Source organism: Camelus bactrianus, chromosome 1, assembly GCF_048773025.1.
Source record: "Camelus bactrianus isolate YW-2024 breed Bactrian camel chromosome 1, ASM4877302v1, whole genome shotgun sequence".
Lineage (NCBI taxonomy): Eukaryota > Metazoa > Chordata > Mammalia > Artiodactyla > Camelidae > Camelus > Camelus bactrianus.
In genome coordinates this window covers 53,509,137-53,518,730 of record NC_133539.1, presented here as the reverse complement: position 1 = coordinate 53,518,730, position 9,594 = coordinate 53,509,137, and the positions used below count along the sequence as shown (strand labels likewise).

At 35.7% G+C, this 9,594-nt stretch overlaps 1 pseudogene; it reads right to left on the bottom strand.

Annotated features, from left to right (window-relative positions):
• LOC105081663 (alpha-1,3-mannosyl-glycoprotein 4-beta-N-acetylglucosaminyltransferase B pseudogene) overlaps positions 1-9,594 on the bottom strand; it is a 66,428-nt pseudogene that overhangs the window by 35,434 nt on the left and 21,400 nt on the right.

Here is a 9,594-nt window from a genome sequence, read left to right as displayed (position 1 = left end):
CTGTTGTCATTTTCTGCTACTTAGAACTTTACTCCTCCACTCTTTTTTGCAGGATATTTCATATCCAGGGTCCCTTGATATCACTTGTATATTTTGATGTGCCCTACCAGACCGCCTCACTTCTTGAGAACCCTACCACAGTAGGTTTGTTTCAGCATTCATCTACCTTGAAGTGGTTTCTTTCTGCTCCAGATCTCTTTGTGGAGATGAGAAATATAGACTCTTGTGAAGCAACAAGTTTTCCAGTTTGGTCTAGCTGTCACATCCAGTCTTCCTAGAGCCATTTGATCTTTTAGGAAGTTAGCCTTACTGTTCTAATGGAAGATTCTTCCAGTTTTATCTGTGAAACTTTGTATTTAGATGAACAGTGATTGTATCCCTGCTATTTGTGCAGCGTTCTGCACAGCGGTGGGAATACACAGATAATCACAGCAATTGCTCTTGATTTGCAAACTAGCTTTCACATTTGTGTGCATTGGTACATGCTGATTGATAACATGTTCTGTGAGCTGCCCTGAAGTCAAGTCTCCCTCATTTTAAAAGAACTCTAGGCCCTCCAGAAAACCAAATGGCCAGAATGGTAACTGTTGGAAGTGTTTTTAAAATGAGGTAAGTGGTGTCATAAATAATCTCAGTTTCTAAATTAATTCCGTGCCCTGCTATGCCTCTGTGATGGGGCAACAGGGGGTAAGAAGGTAGTTATTAAAACATTTCAAAATGTTAGATGCAGACAGCTATCAGGAATCATCTCTTGTCACATCATGGTTTAGAAAAAAGCAGTACCCTCCATGGAAATTCTGTCTGGAAAGAGCCAATGATACTGTTCATAGACACAGGTGCATACACACACATACACACACCAAGTATACAAATCCAACACTTACACACCTGGATACAAAGACACCTGCATAGGAAGACACAGCACACATTCTTACACTCCAATTAGAGAGAAATTGGGAAAGAAAACTAAATGGAGGAAGACGGCTTTATGGCTAGTCTTGAGGCCACATATTGAAACTGCTTTGTTCTTCAAAACTTTAAAAATTGTACAGACGTCTCCTGAGTAGTGGTTTTATTGAGGCCACAGCCTGGAGAACATAAGCCCTCATTCCAGGAAACTTGTGCATTTTCTGCAGAAGTGTGGCAAGATTGAGAGTCATAGAGACTTACTTGGGATTAGAGCTTGAAATGCCTGAAAGACAAGCTAATTTAGGGAAAGAATTTCTTATCTCCAGAAATCCTACCTGTGGTTAGTCACTCATTTCACATGAAGACACATCTCTGTCATTTCTGCAAAGGGAACATGCATCTGATCTTAACAAGTCTCAGTGCATGTTTTCCTGTATGGCTTCCTGATATGCTTACCAAGAGGAGGTTCCCTGACTCTTGAAGGCAGGTCATTATGAAAGTCCTACCCAGTCATTTCCGGGGAGCACCATTCTTTGTAATAGGAAGTTACTAGGCCACCAGAGGTCAGGAATGCTTCCTGGTTAGTCTCCCTATAACCAAAGGATGCCTCTCAGTCCGTAAACAAACTTATGCATCCCTGACGAATGTTGTCAACAACATTCAGTTTCTCTGGCCATTTGTAAACAGTTAAATGCTGCCTTTCTCAGGAGGTGGCTCAGTTATTTAACTCAAAATTAATCAAATTACCTTAAATTAATGCCCCTTACTCTTACTTGGTGAAATTTAAAAAGACAAACTCCATATGAGGCTTTTTAAAAAATACAGTTTCTACTAGATTGTAGATGAACAATAATTTTTTTTAACTATATGAACAGATTGCTCTCCTAGTGGGAATGAACTCAAAATATCAGGGAGAGGGATGATTTAGAATCTTGAAAAGCTGAAACATTCCCAGGAGGACATGGCCTCTCAGGTATTTTTCTTCCAGATTTTGCATAGCTTTCCAACCCTGAGAAGTACACCATATTGAAATAGGTCAGTGTGTGGAGAGATACTAAAGAGGTGTTATCTTTCCTCTGAATCATGTCATTCAGTGCTTTGTATTTCCTTAGAAATTGAGGAGAAGCAAGATCTCATTAGAGCAAATGAGGCCCAAATTTACAAGCGTGCAAATTTTTAACTCTCTTGTGATGGTTTCAGCCTGGAGCTCAGATTTAGGTTGAGAGGATGGCAGTTGTTGGAGAATGGCAGAGGGAACTTAGCAGGCACCCTCTCTCTTCCCCATCATTTATAATCCACCCATGTCTCGTGTTGATTTCTTCATTATACGTAATAACTGGGTAAGTGTTGCCTGAGATAAAATTAAGCCTGAGTTACAGGTACTGTTTTCAAGGATGTGATAGTCAGAGAGGGACAAGAAATCTTAGTGTCCACACTTAATTTGAGGAAATGTGTGAATTATAGCTGGGTACATATCTGACTCAGCCTCTGACATTTATGGAAGGGCTTACTGTATCAGGCTTTATGTATGTATTATCTCATTTAATTCTTGCAAAAATCCAATGATTACATGTTTGGTTCCATTTTTCAGATAAGGAAACTGGAGTTAAGTATTAAGTAGTAAGCTCAAGGTCGAAACATTTCTGCATCTTATCTCCAAAATTTACCAGTTTTGCACACAGTTGCCAGAGAAACCTTCTTACATACTGCTTTGATGAGTATTTAACTCCTTACTGACTTTCCCCAGTGATCCCCACTGCCTACATAATGAGGCTCAGTGATGGATTTGAGACTGTAGAGTAACAATCTTGCTTTGCTGTCTTACTGGCCTCCACTTCTCGTAGATACCAGCTGCTTTTGCTTTCTTCTCTTAGTGTCTCTCCACATTATGTCAACTTGCCCATGTCTGAGCCTTTGTTCCCACCTTGTAGCTCCTTGCTTTCTGGTAATTGGGATCCCGTCTTTTCCCTGGCGCAGGGAAGAAAGGTCAGTCAGCATGTCTCGGTCCCTGCCATGGCACTTGCCATTTGTTTGACTTTTATATCAGGCTGTCCTTCTCCTCTGACATCTGCACCTGTGCCACTTGTCTACAAGCCATCTTTCAAGTTGGTTGTCTGTGTTAGTCTGCTAGGGCTGCTCTAACAAAGTACCACAGACTGAGTGGCTTAAACAGCAGAATAGATTGTTCTGTATTTCTGAAGGGCAGAAGTCTGAGATCGTGGTGTCAGCAGGGCTGATTCCTCTGGCTATGAGGGAGAATGTTCCATGCATTGTCTCTAGCTTCTAATGGCTTTCTGGAAATCTTTGTCATTCCTTTGCTTTTAGCAGCATCACCTCAATTACTGCCTTCATCTTCACGTGATGGTCTTCCTGTGTACGTATCTGTTTCAAATCCTCCCTTTTTATAAGGACACCTGTCACGTTGGATTAGGGCCCCTCCCCCAATGACATCACCTTACATAATTATATCTGCAATGACCCTATTCATAAATATGGTCACATTTGAGGTACTGGAGGCTAGGACTTCAACAGATGAATTTTGAGGGAAAACCTTTCCTCTCATAACACTGCCTCATTATGCATCCAGTGCTCTGTTTATGGCCTCCTTTTACTTGCTTTGCAACCACTGCATCCTATATCCTTATGCCTTTGTTACTTTATTCAGCATCTGGTAACCTGTGAATCATAGTAGGAATTGGGAGATGAAAGCAGTTCGAACAATCCTAGGGTGAGTCAAGTCTGATATCCCCTACCTAAGCAACTGCTTCACAGATCAGGGACCAGCAGAGAGCAGAGAAGGAACTATTATGTAATTAATTAATTATACAATTATTGGGAAAGAGTACTTTACAAAATTCAACTTTTTGCATTTTAAACATGAACTTGACGGATTAGGCACTATGACTATGTCTGCAAAGGCAAATCCTAATCATATAAGATGAAGTATGGCTGAACAGTAGAGCTAAAACCAAGGAAAATGTGATTAAGTCCTTCCAAATATCATTAAGAGAGTTTTCTGGATCAAATCAGATGGAGTAAATGTTTCCTTCCTGCATCTGGAACAAAAGTGCAAAATTGAGCTTATCAGTGTCTCTTTGAGTTACCGTGCAATTCTACAAACATATTACTTTACCCATGTAACCCATCACAGGGCATTCACAATAACATTAGGACTTCATAGTGGCTGCACATTTGGCCTGTTAAACCAGTGAGATATTTTTAGCTTTTGGCGGATGTCACTGACTGTGTTTAAGAATTGCTTTGTCCTTTTATACTTCAAACTATTTTTAAAGGTTAAGAAGAGAAAACTCTATTTTTGAACCAAGGTTCAGAAAACATTTTAAAAGATTGTTTTGAGATTTTTTAACTAAGTTGTACAAATCTGCTGTGATCCCTATTCCAAAAGGAAATTTATTCAGTATTTACTAGTAATTAAAAAGAAAGAGAGAATATTTTTAAATGCAGGAATAAAATACAGGAGAGATGAGAGCATTGCCTCCAAGGTAGGTATATCCAGATTAGAAATTAAAAGTGTAAAGTTTGTAGGTAATTGGTAAGAATGAGACTAGGTAGCATTTTATCTACTTCTAAAATTCTAATCTTGTCTATTTTATTTCACAGCTCTATTATTTGCGATACAACTATGGAAAATACTTAAATTTTTAGGAGCGCTGACTCAAGCTTACCCCCTGTTCACCTGTAAGCAGCCACTAAAATCATTGGTCAAAACGTAAGAAGGACTTAACTAATTTGTTTTGAACATGATATGCAAAGTCAGGCCAATATTTTGAGATAGCCAGTATCTTGGATTTAGACCTCATCAATGTAATTTATTCCCAGAGGTACCAATTGTTTTAATCAGAACTACCCAATACTTCAGTAAATTCAGCTGAAGCTGGTTCACAGTGCGGTTTGGGAGATTTTGACATTTGCTGTCAGAGATTTAAGGTGTCACTATGACAGGGACATGAAAAGTTGGCAACACAGACAAAAGTAGGCAGCGGCTTTTAAGCCTTTGTGTCAAAAGAATCCAGGCTAATAATATTGAAAAATAATGGGTATAAGAAGAGGATTAGGAGAAGGAAGTGCAGAGCATAAGTAGATAAGGACACCATGGAAAAATGAGAAAGGGCAGAAGGAATCTCCGCAGAACAACACACGGCAGAAATCTCAGGAAGGCACAAAGAGATGGTATGGGGCTTTATAAGAATATAGCTGAGACTGTTATAATTTTAAAGTCTTTTGTACATTCAGTTAATCATGAAAAATAGAGAACTGTTTATAATCACAGAAAAGTGAAAAAGTGGACCCTTTTTTGCTTCCAAATGAGCACAGCATGCTGTATTTCTCACAAGAGGCAAGGGGGCTTTTTAAAGTTTAAAATGCTGCATTTGAACCCTTCTGACTACAGATGGGCTCCTCAGCAGAGGTTTAAAACTTTTCAATTGCAGAAGAGAAGGAGGAAAACAAGGGGAAATTCAGAATTGGTAAAATGCCAATAGGAGGATGAAGACAGGAGATAATTTCTCCAAGGCATGTTTTAGTCAAAAAAAAAAAAAAAAAAAAAAACATGTCCTTTAAACAGCATTCCATAACTTTTTACTACAATTCATTATTTTAAAATAATTGTCTATTTTTAAAGATCCTTTTAGGCAGATCATGTGTCTTTTCTGTCAGATTTTATTATCTTGTATGATATTTTTACTCAGTAGTTAATAAGTGAAGTTTTTTTAACCTCTATTTTCCTTAGATTTCTTACCTATAAGGTATAGATAATACCAGTAACTAGATCTTAAGAGTAGTGTTGATCAAATGAGTTTCACCCTAAAGGAGCTTCAAACATACATACATATTGAGGAACAGGAATAGCTCTTGCTATTAATAACAATAAGATAATCATTTCTTATATGAATTAAATAAAAAATATTGCTACCTTCTAAATTGAATGAAGGTGTGTCTGTTTTCATTATTTGAATTTTGGTTTTTTTGGAGGATGTGATGAAGATCTTTTAAATCTGTGCTTTAAAATTTTCATGCAATATCAATTGTCTAAGAATGATTTTCTAACTATCATCTTTTGTGTATTTTAAAGGTTGTTTTAGAATGCAGTTGCAGTTTACATCAAAGGTAGTTTGAAGAGACCTCTGTAGAAATGTGATACTAAGAAAAATTTAAATATATATACATACATACACAGACATCAAATGCTATTTAGTAGAATATCTCACCAATAAAAATGTCTTTTTTTAATCTTTAAGTTTTTTTTTTAATCAACTGTAAAAACATTTATTTGGACAGAGTGTGAAAAATCCACTTTTTTGCTTGGCAATGGCAGTTATGTTTTTTCTACCAAAACATAATTATGATTGAGCTCCTCCATGACATGGGTTAGATGTTACTTGTCCAACATAGTCCCTGGCTCATAGTGAGCACTAAATACATATTTGTAAATAAATCTGTAAATCAATGAATCATTAAGCAAATATATGAATGGGAAAATGAAAGGCAAAAGGTTAGAAGCAGAGACCCACAAAAGGAACATAACAGTGACCATACCTGTCCTTCCTTTTTTCACCAGTTGTTTTCTTTTTGCTACTTAAGGAGTACCTAGGGAGGTATATTTTTAGAATGCTGAGAAACCATTTCCTAAGCAAGAAGCATGTGAATCAGAAGATTGGCAGTTTTGAAAGAAACTTGGTATACTTTGATACCTTGAATCAAGGACCCTTGAAAAGTAAACATAAGCACACACTCACAGACCAAATTAAAAGGTTGCAAGAGGACTTAATAAAGAAAAACAATCACACTTACAATTCTTTTCTTAGTGTCTCTTAGACTATAACTCCAGGATGGCAGGGACGTTCTTCACCCCTGTCTCCCTGGCACTTAGATAGCATCTTGAATATATTATTTGTTCTTCAAGAAGTTTTTATGGAATAAATCAATAAGTGAATTAATGATATTGGAAAGAGGTGTTGAGAATGACGCAAAAGGTTAAGGAGTTATTAGTATAGGCTGATAGAGAAAAGGACTATCAGCCTATACTGATAGAAGTAAACTGATGGAAGTAAACTGAAGACTGCACAGAAAGAAAGGAAAAACATGGGGTGGATATGAAAGGAGAGGTCACGGGTTCCAAGAGAAAGTGACGAGAATGGCGTGTGAAAAGGGATCTTTGTGTAAAGTTTTGGCGATATTGAGGTTTATTTCCTCTAACCAAAGAGTGTTTAAGCAATTTTGGAGGAAGGCAAAATTCAAAAAAATCACAACAAAAGCACATTATGTATTATGTTTCTCTGCAGGCCTCATAAAAGAGCAATTTATTCTTGCATGTTCTCTAAATGTTTACAAGAGAGAATGTTTTACGGGCATACAGATTTTAGATTCTTTCCCATCTCTGAGTCTTAACTAATTCACTTAAACAAAATGACGTTCAACACCTGGCAAATTAAAAAGGCTTTTCTACGACTAGGGCCTTTTATTTGAAGATTTGAGTTCTGGGTTGGTCACTCTTTCTCAAAATTAACATACTTTAAAAACCCATTTAAAAATAATTAGAATTTAAATAAAGGCAAGGCTAAGCAGAACTGAGTTTCTCCAAGATCTCAGTATCTCCAAATTCTTCGTTTAACTCGCAAGAAATGGCTCAGTGGGAGTACCATTGAATAGCAAGTGATGGCAGTTGTCATATTATGGTCAATAAATTAAGGCTGTCTCCTCCCACAATAAACAGTTTTCCCCCCAAGTTTGTAGCTTCATGGTAAATAGATGATATCATCATTAGTATATGTAATAAGAATTGAAGTCAGTAAAGATGTAGAGCTTATAGGATATTGGACTGATAACCTTTTTTTGCAGATAAGGATATTAATGATAAATAGGTTACTCAAAGTCACAAAGATAGTCAAGGACAGAAATGTGAGTAAAACTCAGGTCTCCTGATTTCTTTATGTAGCACATTTTCACTATATTATATTTTGAGAAAAAAAAATAGTTGATTATGTTGACAATGAAGAGAAAGATATAATTGAGTTCTAAGTCCTTGAGTAGCCTAAAAAAAAGGCCAGTTACTGGATATTCTTATTTTATGAGTAGTGTCTTGTTCATCATTATATCTCCAGAGAGTGATGCAGAATCTAGAACCTGGTAGGTGGTTAAAAAAAAAAAAAATATATGTATATATATACACACACACACATATATATATAATGTAATTTACATACAATATATGCACGTATCTTAAGCATTCAGTTCGATTAACTTTAGCAATTATATATACATATATATGTATATATATGTATATATATATCACCATGTACAGAATTCAACTATTCTATGTATGAGTCCTTTTTCAGGTATACATATTCTGTGGCCAGTCTGTGGCTCGCTTACTCTTTTTCCTAGTGATGTCATTTACACTGCCCTAGAAAATTTCCTCATGCCATTTTATGGTCAATCTACCCTTCATTCTGCCCATCCACAGAAGTGATCACTTTCTGATTTCTATTGCCAGAGATTAGTATTATCTTTTCTTGGAAATTAGATAAATCAAATAATTCAGTCAGTATATTTTTGTGACTGATTAATTTTACTCATAATGTTTTAGAAACTAATTCATGATTTTGTATGTATCAGTAGTTTTTCCTTTTATTTTATCTAGTAGCATTTTATTGCATGACAGTAACACATTTTGTTTATGCATTCTCCTGTTGATAGATATGTGTGTAATCATGAATATGACAGTCGCTATGAACACTCTTTACAATTTTGTGGGAAGCATTTTGAACATATTTTCATATACTTAATGGTCATTTGTATTTCTTCTTTGTTATGCATCTGTTCAAGTCATTACCCATTTTATAATTGGATTGTTTGCCTTTTTATTATTGCCTTGTAGGAGTTCTCTATATATTCTAGATATGTATTCTTTGCCAAATATATGTATTATGAATACTTTCTCCCAATCTGATTTTGCTTATTAGTTTTCTTAATGTTTCTTTTAATGAGATGTAAATTTTAATTTTTATGAAGTTCAATTTATCATTTTTTTTCTTTTAGAGTTACTTTGTGACCTATTGGAAACTTCCAAGGTTACAAAGATACTGTTCTTATTTTTCTTCTGTGCTTTGTAAATTTAAGTCTAAGATTTATCTCAAATTAATATTTTGTTTATGGAGTATAAGAGTTGAGTTGTTTCAGCACCATTTCTTAAAAAGACTTTCCTTTCCTCATTGAATGAACTTGATACTTTATCTGAAGATCAGTTGACTTGTGTATGGATCTATTTCTGGACTGTGCTATTTTCCATTGATCAGTATGTCTTTTAGTCCGTGATTGCACGTTGTTTACTGTAGCTTTATAGTAAATCTTAAAGTAGATAGTGTTAAGTTCTCTCGCTTTCATTAAAATATTGCTTTGGCTACACCAGATACTTCTTATTTCTACTCAAATTTTAGAATCAGCTTGCCTAGTATCTTTAAATGTCTTGTTGGAAGCTTGATGGGAATTACATTAAATATTACAGGTCAATTAAGGGAGAAAAAACATCTTTAAGATATCAAGTTGTGTCAATGAACATAGGTATAGCTCCCCATTTATTTGATCCTTTTAAATTTCTCAGCAATGTTTTGTAGTTTCATTGTGGTGATCTTGCATATTTTTAATAGATTTTGCCCCTATATATTT